Here is a 14,583-nt window from a genome sequence, read left to right on the forward strand (position 1 = left end):
AATTCTTATAACTGATGGTATTTGGATAAAACTCGGCACAAATAAGTTTTATGTAAACAAATCTCTCCCAAATTTTATTTATATCAAGATATAATTTGAAATAAATTAGTTTTATTAAAACATAAATCTCCCTCTAATACCTATATAAGGTATCCTCCCGGAAATCTCTTAATGCCCCGATATAAAATTCTGTTAAAATAAGCTTTAGATAAACATAAATTATTCTATGAAATTGTGTTAAATAATCTAGGAAATCTGGGGATTCAATATTGGTCAGAGCTCAAATATAAGTCCTACCGCCGAAAATTATATTGAAGGCCTTAAGTTTTTTAGAACTAAAGTTTTAAGACTCTTATTCGAAACCATTTTACCAAATGTTTAAGATTTAGTCCATAAGCGTGAATACATTCCGAACGATATAAACTTCTGTATGAATCAGTTTCGTATTAAAATATATCAAATGACCATCAGTTGATCGGTGACGATCAGTTGAAAATTTATCAGTTTTATTTTCATTTATTTGTTTAAATTATAACATCCTTTAGAAAGTTTTGTTTTACAACATGAGATCTCTGATGTTTGGTGAGACGAATGTTAATTTTCCACGGAGTCTAGAAATATTTATCTCGGATAAATGTACGAATGGGCATGAACTGATATTGCAAGATCATTTCATTACTCCCATTCATTTAATACAGCATGATCATTTTGGGTTGATTATTATTTTGTTGTGTTGGATAAGGAATAATTAGGCAATCATTAAAAAATTTCATGGCGACAATAGCATTCAATTATATGATTCCTGAACAGGTGTTTTATATAATTTATAATTTAATGAAATGCATACAGAAGTTCATTGATCACTTAAAGATTGTTTTGAAAATATTTCAAATATTTGTTTTCTTTTTTTTATAAACGACCTTTAAAACTATTTGTTTAAATATGAGCACAAAATTCTTGTAAAACCAAAACAATGTTTCAGCCAAAACCTAAAAAACCAGTTAAAAGCTAAATTCTAGTTGACAAAAAAACCCCAAAAATGAATAAAAATTCAATTGGAATTTTGTTGGTAACAACAAAATAATCTATTGATTACTCATCTACAGCAAAATACAACTACAACTTGAGAACATTTTTTAATGACATTAAATGAATAAATGCAAATACATTATGAGGAAAACCTACATGACTCAACTCTGGAATTCAATTCAACAAAATGAGTAAAATTATAAAAAAAATAAAACATACAAACAAACATCTGAAATAACTTAAGCTACTAAGAACTAATTAACATAAGAAGAATAAAACATGGTTTTTTGAAATTATTTCAATATGTATAATAAATGAGAAACCCAGCTGATGATAATGATGTTGGAAGTTGTAGATGATGACGACGAAGATGGTGATCAGTTGAGATGAGATGCTAAAGTTTATTAACCTTTTTGGTGTTGAAATAAAATCTAGGTTGAAATGGAAAATAAGTTTATAAAGAGAATTATTATTACTTGAATTATGTAGGTATGTACAGATGAATGAATTTTCATTAGAAAGTCATTAATTAGTTTTGAAAAAAACTTTAATTTTTAAAAGTCTTAAAAAGTAATTTCTAGCCAGACTTATGGACGTCAATGTTATTTAACCCCACAGCTTCCTCTATATATATTTATGTTAATTAAATGACATGTAAAACTCACACTCACTTTAGTCACAGTTAAACGTAGATAAAAAAAATTCATTTTAATATTTGAGCGGGTTTAACCTGCGGCATCAAACAAAAAAAAACTCAATTATTTATTCACAAACTTTCTGCAAAAACAGCAGCAGAAACAAAACAAATATTTCAAATCTTTCATTGTTGTTTAAAATTTAAAATCTTTCCACTTAAATAAATATTGTTAGCCAAAATTGCTTTCGTTTTATAGGCGTGATTCCAAACAAAACAACAAATCGAATAAATACAAACTTAAGCAAAATAAAATTTCTTTTAAATTGATTTGCATAAAAATTAGCTTAAAAAACCTGCAGAATTAGAAGTAGAAGCATTAAATGGATGACATACAAAATCCAAAAAAAAAGAAACAAGTACAAAACAGAATCTTCATTTTTCAAATACAAATTGTATGAGTATTAAAAAATAAAATAAAAAACATTTGCATATTTAAAAGTCCATACTTGTGTTTGCAATGATTTTAAAATACAAACCAATAAAAATGTTTTACATTTTAGCAATTTTTTGTTTGTGTTTCTTAAGTTTAATTGAAAAATATAAATAAATAAATAAAGATTTATTTATTTATTTTAGCAAATGTTACAAGATTCTTACAAAATGCTTAAGGAAAAAACCTGATTGACAATCTTGTCATTATTTCGAAATGATAAAAATAATTTGAAAATGAACTTTGCATATTAAAAAGATTATAGAAATCAAAGTCGTTACCCTTTCTAATTTTTAAGATTTAATACACAACAAGTCTAAATAAAATATTCTGAGAGTCGGACTTTTGGTTTTCATGTGTTGTGTTTGTAACTAATTCTAGGAAAGGCTGTCATCGTGTTACACAATATTGAATTTTGATGCTAAAGTGTTGTATGTTGACATTCTCTAAGAATTTTTTTTAAACTTTAATTAAAATAGCGATCTTTTAACTACATGGAAGTTTCAAAATATATTCAGAATATGCCTGAGTATGACGCCCTCCTTCGCTCAAAATCTTAGTTCTTATAGAACTTTAGTTATCGATATAAAATTTCACTTAAATATGTTTATTGTAATTTGAAACCATTTTAACTAATGTTGAAGGAATCACATGACCAAATTCGTTGACGATCAGTTGAAAATTTATCCGTTTTATACTCGCTTACTTGTTTAAATTATAATATCCTTTAGAAAATTTTGTTTTACAACATGAGATCTTTGAACAGACGAATGTTACTTTTTCACAGAGACTAGAAATATTTATCTCGGATAAATGCATGAATGAGCATGAACTGATATTGCAAGATCATTACATTACTCGCATACATTTAATACAGCATGAACATTTTGGGTTGTATGTAATTTTGTTGAGTTGGATGAGGAATAATTTGGCAATCGTTAGAAAGGCTCTAGAGGATTGTTTCATAAAACTATAAATTTAATCCAGACATTCTCGAGAGATAGATAATCAAACTAAATTTGCTTTAATGGGGTACGTATTATTTACGAAGTGTCATTACATCCATTCCAAGTGCTCTATTTATGATGTAATCGGTCTTCATTTTATCGGCGACGCCTTGGCTGACTCGGTTACTGCGACTTGTGGGCGTTACACGAATTTACGAAAATTTATGGATGTGATTGGATGTTATGAGGTTCAAACTAGGGTTCTATAGTTGAAACCAAAAGTCGACTTTTCGTTATTTCGACTTTTTTTAAAATTTTTCAATAGTCGATTTATCGATTTCTTTAACTTTTCGAATTTTTATCCAATTTTAATATAAAAATCATATGATTTTTTTAAAATGAAAAAATCGACTTTTTTGATAACGTAATTGATTGTTCGACTTTTTTCCGACAAAAAGTCGATTGTTCAAACATTCTGTTCCCACATTCTGTTAGGTGCGTTTCCGCGTAGACTTTGTTCGGAGTTTTTTTGAAGTTGGGGGTCAATGTGAACAAGCCAGCTCTGACAAGAACTTACCACCCGAAGTCCTCGCCCGAAACGATTGAAAATTCTGTAAAAAGAATCAAACTGATCGCCAGCAATGGCATCAGTATATCCTCTTCAAAACTAATAAGAACAACCAAGTTTAGTTATCTTTACCCCTAAATGCCCTTTCAGCTCTTAAGCCAAAATACCGTATGAAAGAATATGGTGTTTAGCAAAGTAATTAGCGGTCCAGACACTTTTCTGTTTAGTAGGTCCTTTATTAGAGAAAGCGACAGTAATCTTGTAGACTGCATAATTCGTGAAGTACACAACAAGTCAGTTGTTGGGTCAAACATTATTGGATGATAATTGATTTTGAAAGAGCATTATGCAACTAATTGTGCAATTGAAGCATGCTTGAACATGCATACCTATAATATCATAAACAAATTTTCCCCTCAAATGATTTCATTGAATTGGTTACAGCACAAATTGTCGTTAAGAGAGTACCATCATAAAGGTTGACATTACGTTAGCCGAAAGTGGTGACATTCGAAATAAAAAACAACCATTATCCACCAATACAAAGCCAGTACACACTGATCGTATTCTGAGTTTACAAGACTCCAGTTTTAGAGTGAATAACCTAATGTCAATCATTTTGATTGTAGGAACATTTTAAATTTGAAAGAAAATAATAAAGAGAACGACACACACATAGGTGAGGCTATCACAGGCGCGGATACAGGGGGGAGGTGGGGTTGTTGTTGTTAAAAATCAATCAATCTACATTTTTCTTATTTTTTATATGAAAACTTTTCGGTTTTGGGGGGTGTAAATTCCTATTGCACCCCCTCTGGATCCACCCTGGGCTATCAGCATCCATAATATTGTATTGACGGGACATTATCCTTTGAGTCCTTAACTGGACTGATTTATTTATCAAAATTGTTTTAGGAGATCAAGTTTTTTCGACTTCTGAGGAAATTATATAGTTTGTAGTGGGAAAAAGCTTGCCAATCTTTACATATTTGGTCAATTCACAAGGTCTCATATCAGTCATATTGTCATAATGTCCTAATATATCACGACTCGGCGGCTCGGCTTAACCGACTCTTAGGCATTCGGCGCAGGTTTCTGCTTGTTGGTTACGATAACACAATAAACATAGCTTACAGAGTAGTAATAGTTTAGGACATTTTTTGCTTGAAAAGCAATAAAAACCATTGTGAAATATTAGGACATTATGACAATATGACATGAATGTGAATTGACCAATTATGAGTTAAACTATTGTATATTTTTAGTTAAACCAATGCTTTAAAAGCTTAACTATTCTCAAATATAGTCATATAATTTTGTCATCAGTTTTAATTAATAACTTTATATAACGTTTAAAATCTATTGGGTGTTAGAGTTGGTTATTAATTACATATGTAGCTTTACAAAAGGGAAACACGAGTTTCTAAGCTTTAGCGATTAACATGACTAATTTTTCACAATTCATTCGTTTCATAATTTATTCAACTGATAGTTTTTAAAACAATCAAATAAATATTCTTAACATTATTCATAATTTCTTTGATATTTTTGCCGAAATTTTTAACGGCTTAAAGGCCAGCAAAATTTGCATATTTATTAAATTGACAGACAGTTAAGCGGCACTAAAAGTTCAACAAATTACCGTAAGTTAAGGGAAGAGAAAAGGAAAATAAGTGATGGTATAGAGAAATTAATTATCTAGATGGGGTATTAGCCCTAGAGGGAAGAGAATTGAGTAATAGTAGTCACACCCAGAGAAAAAATATAGCTGTACAAGTTTATCATAAACATTTCAAAATGTTTAACAATATTATGGTCACTGTTATTATGTATATGGTAGCGGTTTCCATTCAAATTCTTGTAGCAATCATATACATGATTGTAGGAATTGTGTATATGGAGCATTTCATGTCGTGAACCAACTTTTGAAATCGTTGTTTTCAGGGATAAAAATTGCACCAAGGTTATTTCTATTGGATAGTAATTTAGACACAATTAGATAGATCATCTTTCTTCAATTTAAAAAAAAAATAAAAAAATTTTTAATTTTTTTTCCGAAATCAAAAACTTTTTTGACTTTTTTTTCAAAATTGTCTTTTTTTTTCTTAAAATAAAGCTTAGATATTTTCCTTGGAGACCTATTTGGTCGCTTAGTGGGATGCGAGTTCGGTATCTATCAAAATAAATGTTTTGCAACTCAAAACATACAATTTTTGACTTTTTTTTTTTGAAAAATCCAAAACTTTGTTGACTTTTTTTCAAAATGGACCCTTTATTAATTTTTTTTAGCTCAAACAAAAGCTTAGATGTTTTCCTTGAAGACCCTTTTGGTCGGTTACTGGGATGCGAGTGGGATATCTATCAAAATAAATATTTTGTAACTCAAGACATACAATTTTTGATTTTTTTTTGGAAAATCGAATAGAACTAACCTTGGTGCAAATTTCATACCTATCGGAAGACATCAATTTCGAAAGTTGGTTCACTTGACATGAAATGCCTCATATGTTTATGGCAATCATGTTCTGTTAAGTATGATATCATAAACATGGTTACCTCAAACATATACTTAATTACTACGTTCATATATATGTTTGCTACAATGATGTGAATGATAAACATAAACATATTATGGTTACCGCAATCATATACATAATTACATTGACCATAATATTGTTATTTTTTTTTAATTTAGCAAAAATATAGTTGCACAGTCAACCATAGTAAACTGTACAACTCAAACATATTCTGATTTGATTTTTTTACAATATTTTGCTTAATATTCATTCATAAATTGTCAGCTTTTTGTCACAATTGGACATGTTTACACTTTACATATCCACTTGTCACAAGTCATGGGGCTAGTACAATTGACACTATATCCCTCAAGGAAGAACGATCAGATTTTTAAACCATAATGGTTGGCAAAACTTTTCCACAATATAAGCTTGCTTAAGAATAAAAATAAATCGTTTATCATAACTGGGAAGGTATCCAGTTGGCAAGTTGTCCGTTTTAAAAGCAATTCATATGGGTATTAAAGATCAACCCAAAAGGTTTCAAAAATTTATAATTCTTAGAATACAAAGTGAGCTTTTTTGTACAATTTGACTCTTAAACTCAACTTTTTCTGTATTCCAACAGGATGGCTAATTTGAATTATGAGATACATAGTTTTTGAAATGTTTCTCCATATTTTAGTTTGCTTTCTAGTAGAGATTTGAATTCCCACTGCTTTAACCTATATTGTGCAAAAATATCACATTTACCCGGAATTATTTGAAACTGAAATTACTTTGTTAATTATCGGATATTGTTTAATTTAAATAATTCAATGGAAATAATTAACAAAAAAAGATTTACCGGTTTGAATCTAAATTGATCTAAATTTCTACTTTCTATTTCAGTTTAAATATCATGCCACCCCTAAATTCTCGAAACGCCAAGGGGATGAGGAGCTTTATAATTAATAAAAGCTTGTTTATAAAGCTTTTTATTGTTTAGTAAACGAGTTTAAATTAAATTCAAAATTTTAATTCTTTTTTTTCTATTTGTTTTTGCCATTAAACAAAAGCAACAATAATAATAATAATAAATAGAAGTGGTTGTCACGTAGTCAAATCAATTTCTACATAATAATAATAATAATCATTCAACTTTTTCTACTACATACAGTAATTATTAAAATGAGCCATCATTTGAAATAAAATTATTAATAAATTTTATAACACTTTAAGTTGCCTCTGCCAACTAATAGATCTCGGCAAATCATTTGACAAAGAAAGACACGCGTCTTTTTTTTACATTTGTTAAGCGGCGGACAAAAGAAATAGAAATGTTACGATTAAAGAAACGACTTTTATTTTATATTTGTTTAAATGTTTTATAAACTTTTATTTTTTAAAAAAAAGAAAGAAACTAACGTTAATTTGCAGAGAAATAAAAATTAAATTGTTTTCCAACTGTCAATAACATTTTGATAGACGAGTATATGTTTGTATAATTGCTGTTGGTGGTGGTGGTTGATATTATATCTGCTGATTTTATTGTTTTTATTTTGTGAATTTTAAACAATAATAAACATTTAAGCATATGAATTAATTAAATATGTAGAAAATTATAATAATATACAAAAAACAGACATCGTAGACTGGTACCAATTAGAGTTTCAGAGTATATTGATTTTTAAATCAATATCAAAAGGCCACAACAGCAAAAACAACACCAACCATTTGACATAAAAATAGTAGTAGATGGTACAAAAGACTCTGAAATCCAAAAAAAAAAAAAAATAATTTATACAGAATCTTATCAACTAAACTGCCAACAAAAACAATTCAATCCATTCCATTCGATAACAAATGGAAGAGTAGAAAAAAATAAAAACCTGCTAAATTGGCATTAAATTTTAGACATTCACTAAATGAATTGACAAAAATTTTAAATTCAAACAAAGAAAAGACAAAAACAATAACAAAACTACTAATAATACTTGTATTATTAAACAAACAAATATCGTAACATAGTATTTTAGTTACGATTTTGGCTTAGAATAGAATAAAATGGAAGCAATCCCCCCCATTTATTAGCTGTGCGTTCATTTCAACTTATGTATTCCTATACATTAGTGCGGTTTCTCAATGATCGTGATATACTATTTTCAGTGAGAATTTATTTTTATGGTCTCATAAAGTTTTTTTTTAGGAGTTTGTGGGGGTATAACACGTGATAAGGAAAAAATTAAAACGTTTTCGTTTTGGGTTTTTTTGAATTAATCGAAATGAAATATAAATATGTACTCAGGGTTTATGTGTAGTGCTGTTAATGTTTGGAATAGTGATTATCGAATAATTGTAATGTTTTAATTTAATTATTTTAGGTTTGCATTATTGTTGTGACAAATAGTTCGGCGAAACATTATGGAAAATATGATAAATTTTGTAATGAAGTAACGTGTCTAAGTTTTAACGTGGGTACCTGCCACATAGCCTAAACCACACGGACGACTTAACACAGGATAGAAACAATGCGTCAAACACCGTCATTGAATACCTTGCAAAGAACACACAATTGGCAAATTATTGTACAAATATTGCACAGATCAATGCACAAACCTCTTGCTCGAGAGCTCGGGCTATCTAATCCCTGCCATCCATAGCTAGCTAATCAACTAACAAGCCCAGGACAATTATGAAAGCTACAACATCCGGCCTGGTAAACCAGTCCAATGTATGGTCTCTGACTTCAAAAGTTCCCGGCCGATAAAAGTCAGAGTGTGTGTACTATAACACACACTTCAGACTTCGACCGAGAACCAGGCCCAACGACCCGTACATCGCGAATGCTACTACCCCAATACATTTCCTGAGCACAACGCTAGTTGTTATCTGCAACTTTCAATGGCTCTGTTATACTCAGCAACAGCACTTAGAAGATGCATTTGGTGTTCCGAAGTTTGCCACTAACTCAAACATCAGTAATTTAACCAATGATCTTCTTCCCACGATTATCCTACATGACCGAAGTCCTGGGGCCATAGGATCCCCGTGCTACTAGAAAAGACTCTAGTCAGCTATGAATTTAAAAAAAATAAGTTCTCACTAGGAAAGAGGTCCGTGCACCTCGGAACCCCGGTTTCGCTCCATATTTCCCCTCGAAGCACAACATCAAGGTGTAATGAAGTAAATAGATTTAGCCTGCCTTTCATGATCTTACCGGAGTTCTAGACCAGTGCTCAGTTTTCTTCCTCCCCAAGAAGAGGAACGCCTCGCCGATGCATTTCAGACTCATTAGTCTGTCGTCTTTCCTCTTTAAAAGGATAATCTATTTGTTTGTACGATTGTCAATAGATCCGTCTGACTCCCAACATGCCTACATGAAGAGCAAATCAGTTGAAACTGTACAATATTTGCTCGTAGGATACGTGGAGTAATCATTCGAGCCAGAGTCTGAGCATTAATGGCCTTTCTGGACAGTAAATAGGCCTTTAAGGATACATGGAGAAATCACTGGAGCACAGAGTCTAAGCTTTATTGGCCTTTATAGACATTGAATAGGCATTTAATAATGTGATACCGGATTCTATCATTACAACAATAGACAGACAATTAGAGTCATTATTTCTACAAAGAGAGTCATCTCTACTGTACATCGCAGCTACTATATATATAGAGGGGAACCGGGCACTCCACAACTCTATTTTTCTTGAGAAAGACAGCTATAGCCATTTAAATGGTATGGAATGCAAAAGACTATTTGTCATACTTGATAAATCCGGAATCATCGAAGAGATCCTGTGAACTTCTGCACTGATGATCTCGGCTGCGCTATCGAGTGTTCCATTTATTATACCGGCTGACTTCATTGCCAAATAGCTCAGAACTTGGCGGTATGGCGAAATATTGCTGGTACATAGAAACTTGAAAAAACTGGATATGCAACCATTTTTGGATATGTCTCTACCCTTTACCCTTCCTCGACAGATGAGTTACTGTAACGATCACGGATGGGAAACCGATAGGGAATACATCCCTTTGGGTTGGTCTGGATGATGGTTTTTATATTTGGGAGGGTTTTGGGAGGGAGGTGAGTTTTAAGCTGCCGAATTAATGCAGCATTGCCCAGACTGAGAACTCCACTATAATAAGGGAGGTACACTGGCAGAAGTACTACATGAAATGCAAGAGAGAAGCCCTAAATGTATATCGACTGTAAAACTGCGATTAGATCTCACTACCTCTGATGTCAACATGACATCTAGATTGGTTAATGAATACCGGGTGTTTCTTAATGAGATGATCAGACATTCAAACCTGGAGCTATTCTGAGTGCTGACATAACTGGCAATAATGTTGCGAACGAACTGGGCAAACCAGCTCTGCAAGATCAGGAAATTGAATGTGAGTTTAGGGTTCAACATCCATGTTGTCTATAAAGCGGACATTTTATAGGTCTGCTTAGACTAGATATCGCGGTAATATTGCTACTGTATGACTGGATGGGGCTACGAATTCTGGTAGCTGCGTTGGTAGTTTTCACTTTTTGAAACGTGTACATGAGTGGTGTTTGGTATTGAGAGTTCGAATTGAAACGATTGAGTGTTGAATACAATAATATTTATGGAGACTCCAGAAACGGAAACAAGGGGATGTACGAGTTCAGAATGGTTCCAAAATTATCGTATTTCCTCGATATAATAATGCTACATAACGCTTGCTAATTATAAAAAAATTTCGAAACTTTTTTTACTCCCATCGAGGCAAAGTTTAAGGTCGCAAACCATCAGAGAGAATAAAACATTTCAATCGATACAATGATCATGGTGTGGAAAAAGTGGAACATTTTTGCCAATTCCTGTAGCGAATAACGATCACGATTAAATTAAGAAAACCATTGAAATACGATGACCCTCAATGGCCGAAAGGAATTGATCGGTCACGGGTTTTGTGCATGAAAAAGATGGGGGGTATATTGATTTTTTCATTCCGTTTGTAACATATCGAAATAATGGTAGGGTCAAAAACATGTAAATATGTAGGGTATCCAGATTTCGCCTTCTACTATTCCCAACATTAGAAACCTTAACATGCTTTTTTGGGAATGAATATTGATTAGAAACTAATTTATTTTTAATTATTTTGTTCATTCAAGTTGTTATACAACTACTAATAAAATTCTTTAAATAAAAACAGCAACGGATAGTACACTTTAAAGCTGTGATTTCTTTTTGTGAATTTAAATTCTAATACCAAAAATTCATCAAACTATTGTATCGAAATGTGATAAGCAAAAAAACAAGTTCCATTTTGATTGTATCGATTGTATCAGTCCAACCGGGTAAAATATCATTGTTGTCGTAGTAGTACGAGTATTTTTTATTCACTACTATTGAATATAATTTTATTTATATTTATGGTTTTTTGTTAAACTTTTATTTGTTTACCTACATACAATTTGCAGATTTTATAAAGAGGGGGGATTTACTTTTTAAATAAATTTTATAGATTTAATTGGAAATTTAAAACGGGTTTAAATGGCAAATTTTGTATTATTTTAAATGATAACTTAATAAATTTTGACATTATTTTTGTTGGGCTATGGGAGGAAAGAGTTTGCTCTTTGGCATCAAATGTAGATTTGTTAATAATAAAAACAAAATGTATGGAATATTTTTTTATTCATTAAAGATTTTTGGTAACATTAATTAATGGAATTCATAAATGCTGGTGATTTGAATTAGATGATGATGAAGAGGAATTAAACATGAATTAACTTAATTTGAATTGTTTCATGGCAGACATATTTATTAGGGTTTTTATGTTTTTATAATTTATGGTTTATAACATTTGTTTCTTAAATTGGTTTGCTAAATTTAGAATGTCGTGGAGACTTACATTAATTATTTATTATAAAGACAAAATTGTTTTCCGTGTTACTACGAAATTTGCCAACTCGCAAGTGCTCTTTTGTTTGATTTTCAATTTAGATTTATTTAAAACAATTTGTTGAATACAAAATTTAATTATTCATAAAATTAATGCGACGTAGTATTACGCAGGTTGCTTTCAAGACCGTTTTTCTGTAGCGAATCAGTCTGTCATCATTTGTAGATTTTTTAAATATTTGTCCATGTAAGGATTATCCTCACCTCGAGTATCTTCTTTACATACATACCTAAAGCGAATATCGGTGGAAATAGAAGTACGTTGTCGGTACTATGGAGAAAACCCTTGGTAGAAAAAACAGTATGTTAAACAATGTGATTATATCCTCAATAGTCCATGCCCTAAGTGCTGAAGAGCCGGGTAATTAATTCTAGTTTGAGTATTATGGGGAAAACAAGGAAATTTATGACAAATATTATAAGAGATCTCATGTTATCAGCCCTTGGTTTACGTTCGAAGACAGAATGGCGATTGGATTGTATTATTTTGGAATATTTGGAAGGAAGCGTGATTCTGGACTCTAAGCTTTCGTGGAAACGTAATGCTGAGAGTGGAATGCGAGAGGGACTAAGGAGTGAGATCGAAAAATTCTTAACACACGTTTTTCATTACATTTTTTAACCCAAGTATTATTTGAATTTTTTTTTGATCAAGTTACCTTTGAAAAACATGTCAGTTATTATGTGTAATGTCAATTATATTAATTTTTTTGTTAATCTGATTAAAATGAGTGACCAGAAAAAAGTGCGTACTGAAATTATTAAATATTTTCAACAAAACCCAACTTGGTCTTACAAAAAGTTGGCCAAGCATACAAAGGTCTGCCGTCAAACTGTTTCCAATGTTATTAAACAGTACCGGGAGAACTTGTCAGTTGATAGAAAACCTGGTTCAGGTAGAAGGAATGGTCCACATGATGTTTCTAAAGCCAAAAAAATAGAACGCATTTTCAAAAGAGCTCCCAACACATCCGGTAGGAAAGCAGCCCGGTTAGCTCAGTGCTCGGACTATTTGGTACGAAAAGTTAAAGCTAATGCAGGTTTAAAAACATACAAGGCTCAAAAAGTTCCTGACAGGAACGCTACTAAAAATTTAGAGGCCAAAAACAGAGCACGGAAATTGAAGTCAAGTTTTATAAAAAAATATTCTTGCTGCATAATGGATGACGAAACGTATGTTCTGGCAGATTTTTCGCAACTTCCAGGTCAAAAATTTTATGTTGCTGATGCTCGAGGGAATGTTGAAGAAAAGTTTAGGACCCAAAAGCAGACAAAATTTCCCAGAAAGTTCTTGGTATGGCAAGCAATATGCAGTTGCGGCAAAAGAAGCCACTCATTTGTTACAACGGGCTCTATAAATACCGAAATTTACATCAAGGAATGTTTACAAAAAAGGCTGCTTCCATTCATAAGACTTCATAATGTGTCCACTTATTTTTGGCCTGACTTGGCATCCTGTCACTATGGCAAACAAGCCCTTGAGTGGTACAAGAACAATAATGTGGTATTTGTACCAAGAGAGGCAAATCCTCCAAACTGCCCGGAGCTAAGGCCAGTGGAGAGATATTGGGCTCTTGTTAAAAGAGAATTGAAGAGTACAAAAAAGGTGTCCAAAAGTGTGGTAGATTTTAAACGGAGATGGACTACATGTTCGAGCAAAGTGACAGAAAGCACTATAAAAACGTTAATGGAAGGGTTTCCGAAAAAGGTTCAAAATTTCATCACTAGTGATTAAAACTATAAAAATAATTTTTTTTGTAAATTGTAATAATAATTTCAATCAAATAAAAAAAAAATTAAAGCTGTAAGTTTAGTGGTTTCTTTTTTATAAACATATATGTATGTTAAGAATTTTTCGATCTCACTCCTTATATATATATGTTCCCGTTGATCCTATATGGAGCATAGGGCCTCGAAAGGGACTATACTTGTGAAAGAATTTTTGAGAAAATATGGGGTCTTAAACCTTATACTGTACACTGATCATAAGACCTATTCTGATCTATGGTGCTCCTGTCTGGTGGAGATCGCTGGACACACCATTCTGTACAAAGGACAGAGACTTTCTTGAAATGGTATTATTTCCTCCAATAGTTCAACTCCCCCGAACAGTCTGGAGACGATGCATCTCTAAGTTGGCTTTGACTCATGCGGACTGTGGTGGAAGGTGAAACTGCTAACGAATGTAAAAGAGCAAAAAAAAATTGTCTTTTAAAATTTCAATAATTTATATTTTTGAGTGATTTTCGGAAGTGGGCCTTATATGGGGGCTATGACCAATTATGGACCGATCACCATGAAATTAGGTCGTGTGATTTATGTCTATATTAAAGTTAACTATGTTGAATTTTGTGTATTTACCAAAATTTTTAAGCGATTTATGCACGTTAAAGTGATTTTCGGAAGCGGGTCTATATGGGAGCTATGACTAATTATGGACCGATCGTAACAAAATTTGGTGACATGAAT

General features: G+C 31.7%; 2 protein-coding genes across 3 annotated transcripts in view; one reads left to right on the forward strand and one right to left on the reverse strand.

Annotated features, from left to right (window-relative positions):
- nudC (nuclear distribution C, dynein complex regulator) overlaps nt 1-14,583 on the forward strand; it is a 62,080-nt gene that overhangs the window by 27,928 nt on the left and 19,569 nt on the right. The window lies entirely within an intron of this gene.
- Nucleotides 1-14,583, reverse strand: part of LOC135954757 (putative uncharacterized protein DDB_G0277255) — a 158,438-nt gene that overhangs the window by 15,501 nt on the left and 128,354 nt on the right. The window lies entirely within an intron of this gene.

The sequence above is a fragment of the Calliphora vicina genome, chromosome 3, assembly GCF_958450345.1.
Source record: "Calliphora vicina chromosome 3, idCalVici1.1, whole genome shotgun sequence".
In the NCBI taxonomy this organism is placed as follows: domain Eukaryota; kingdom Metazoa; phylum Arthropoda; class Insecta; order Diptera; family Calliphoridae; genus Calliphora; species Calliphora vicina.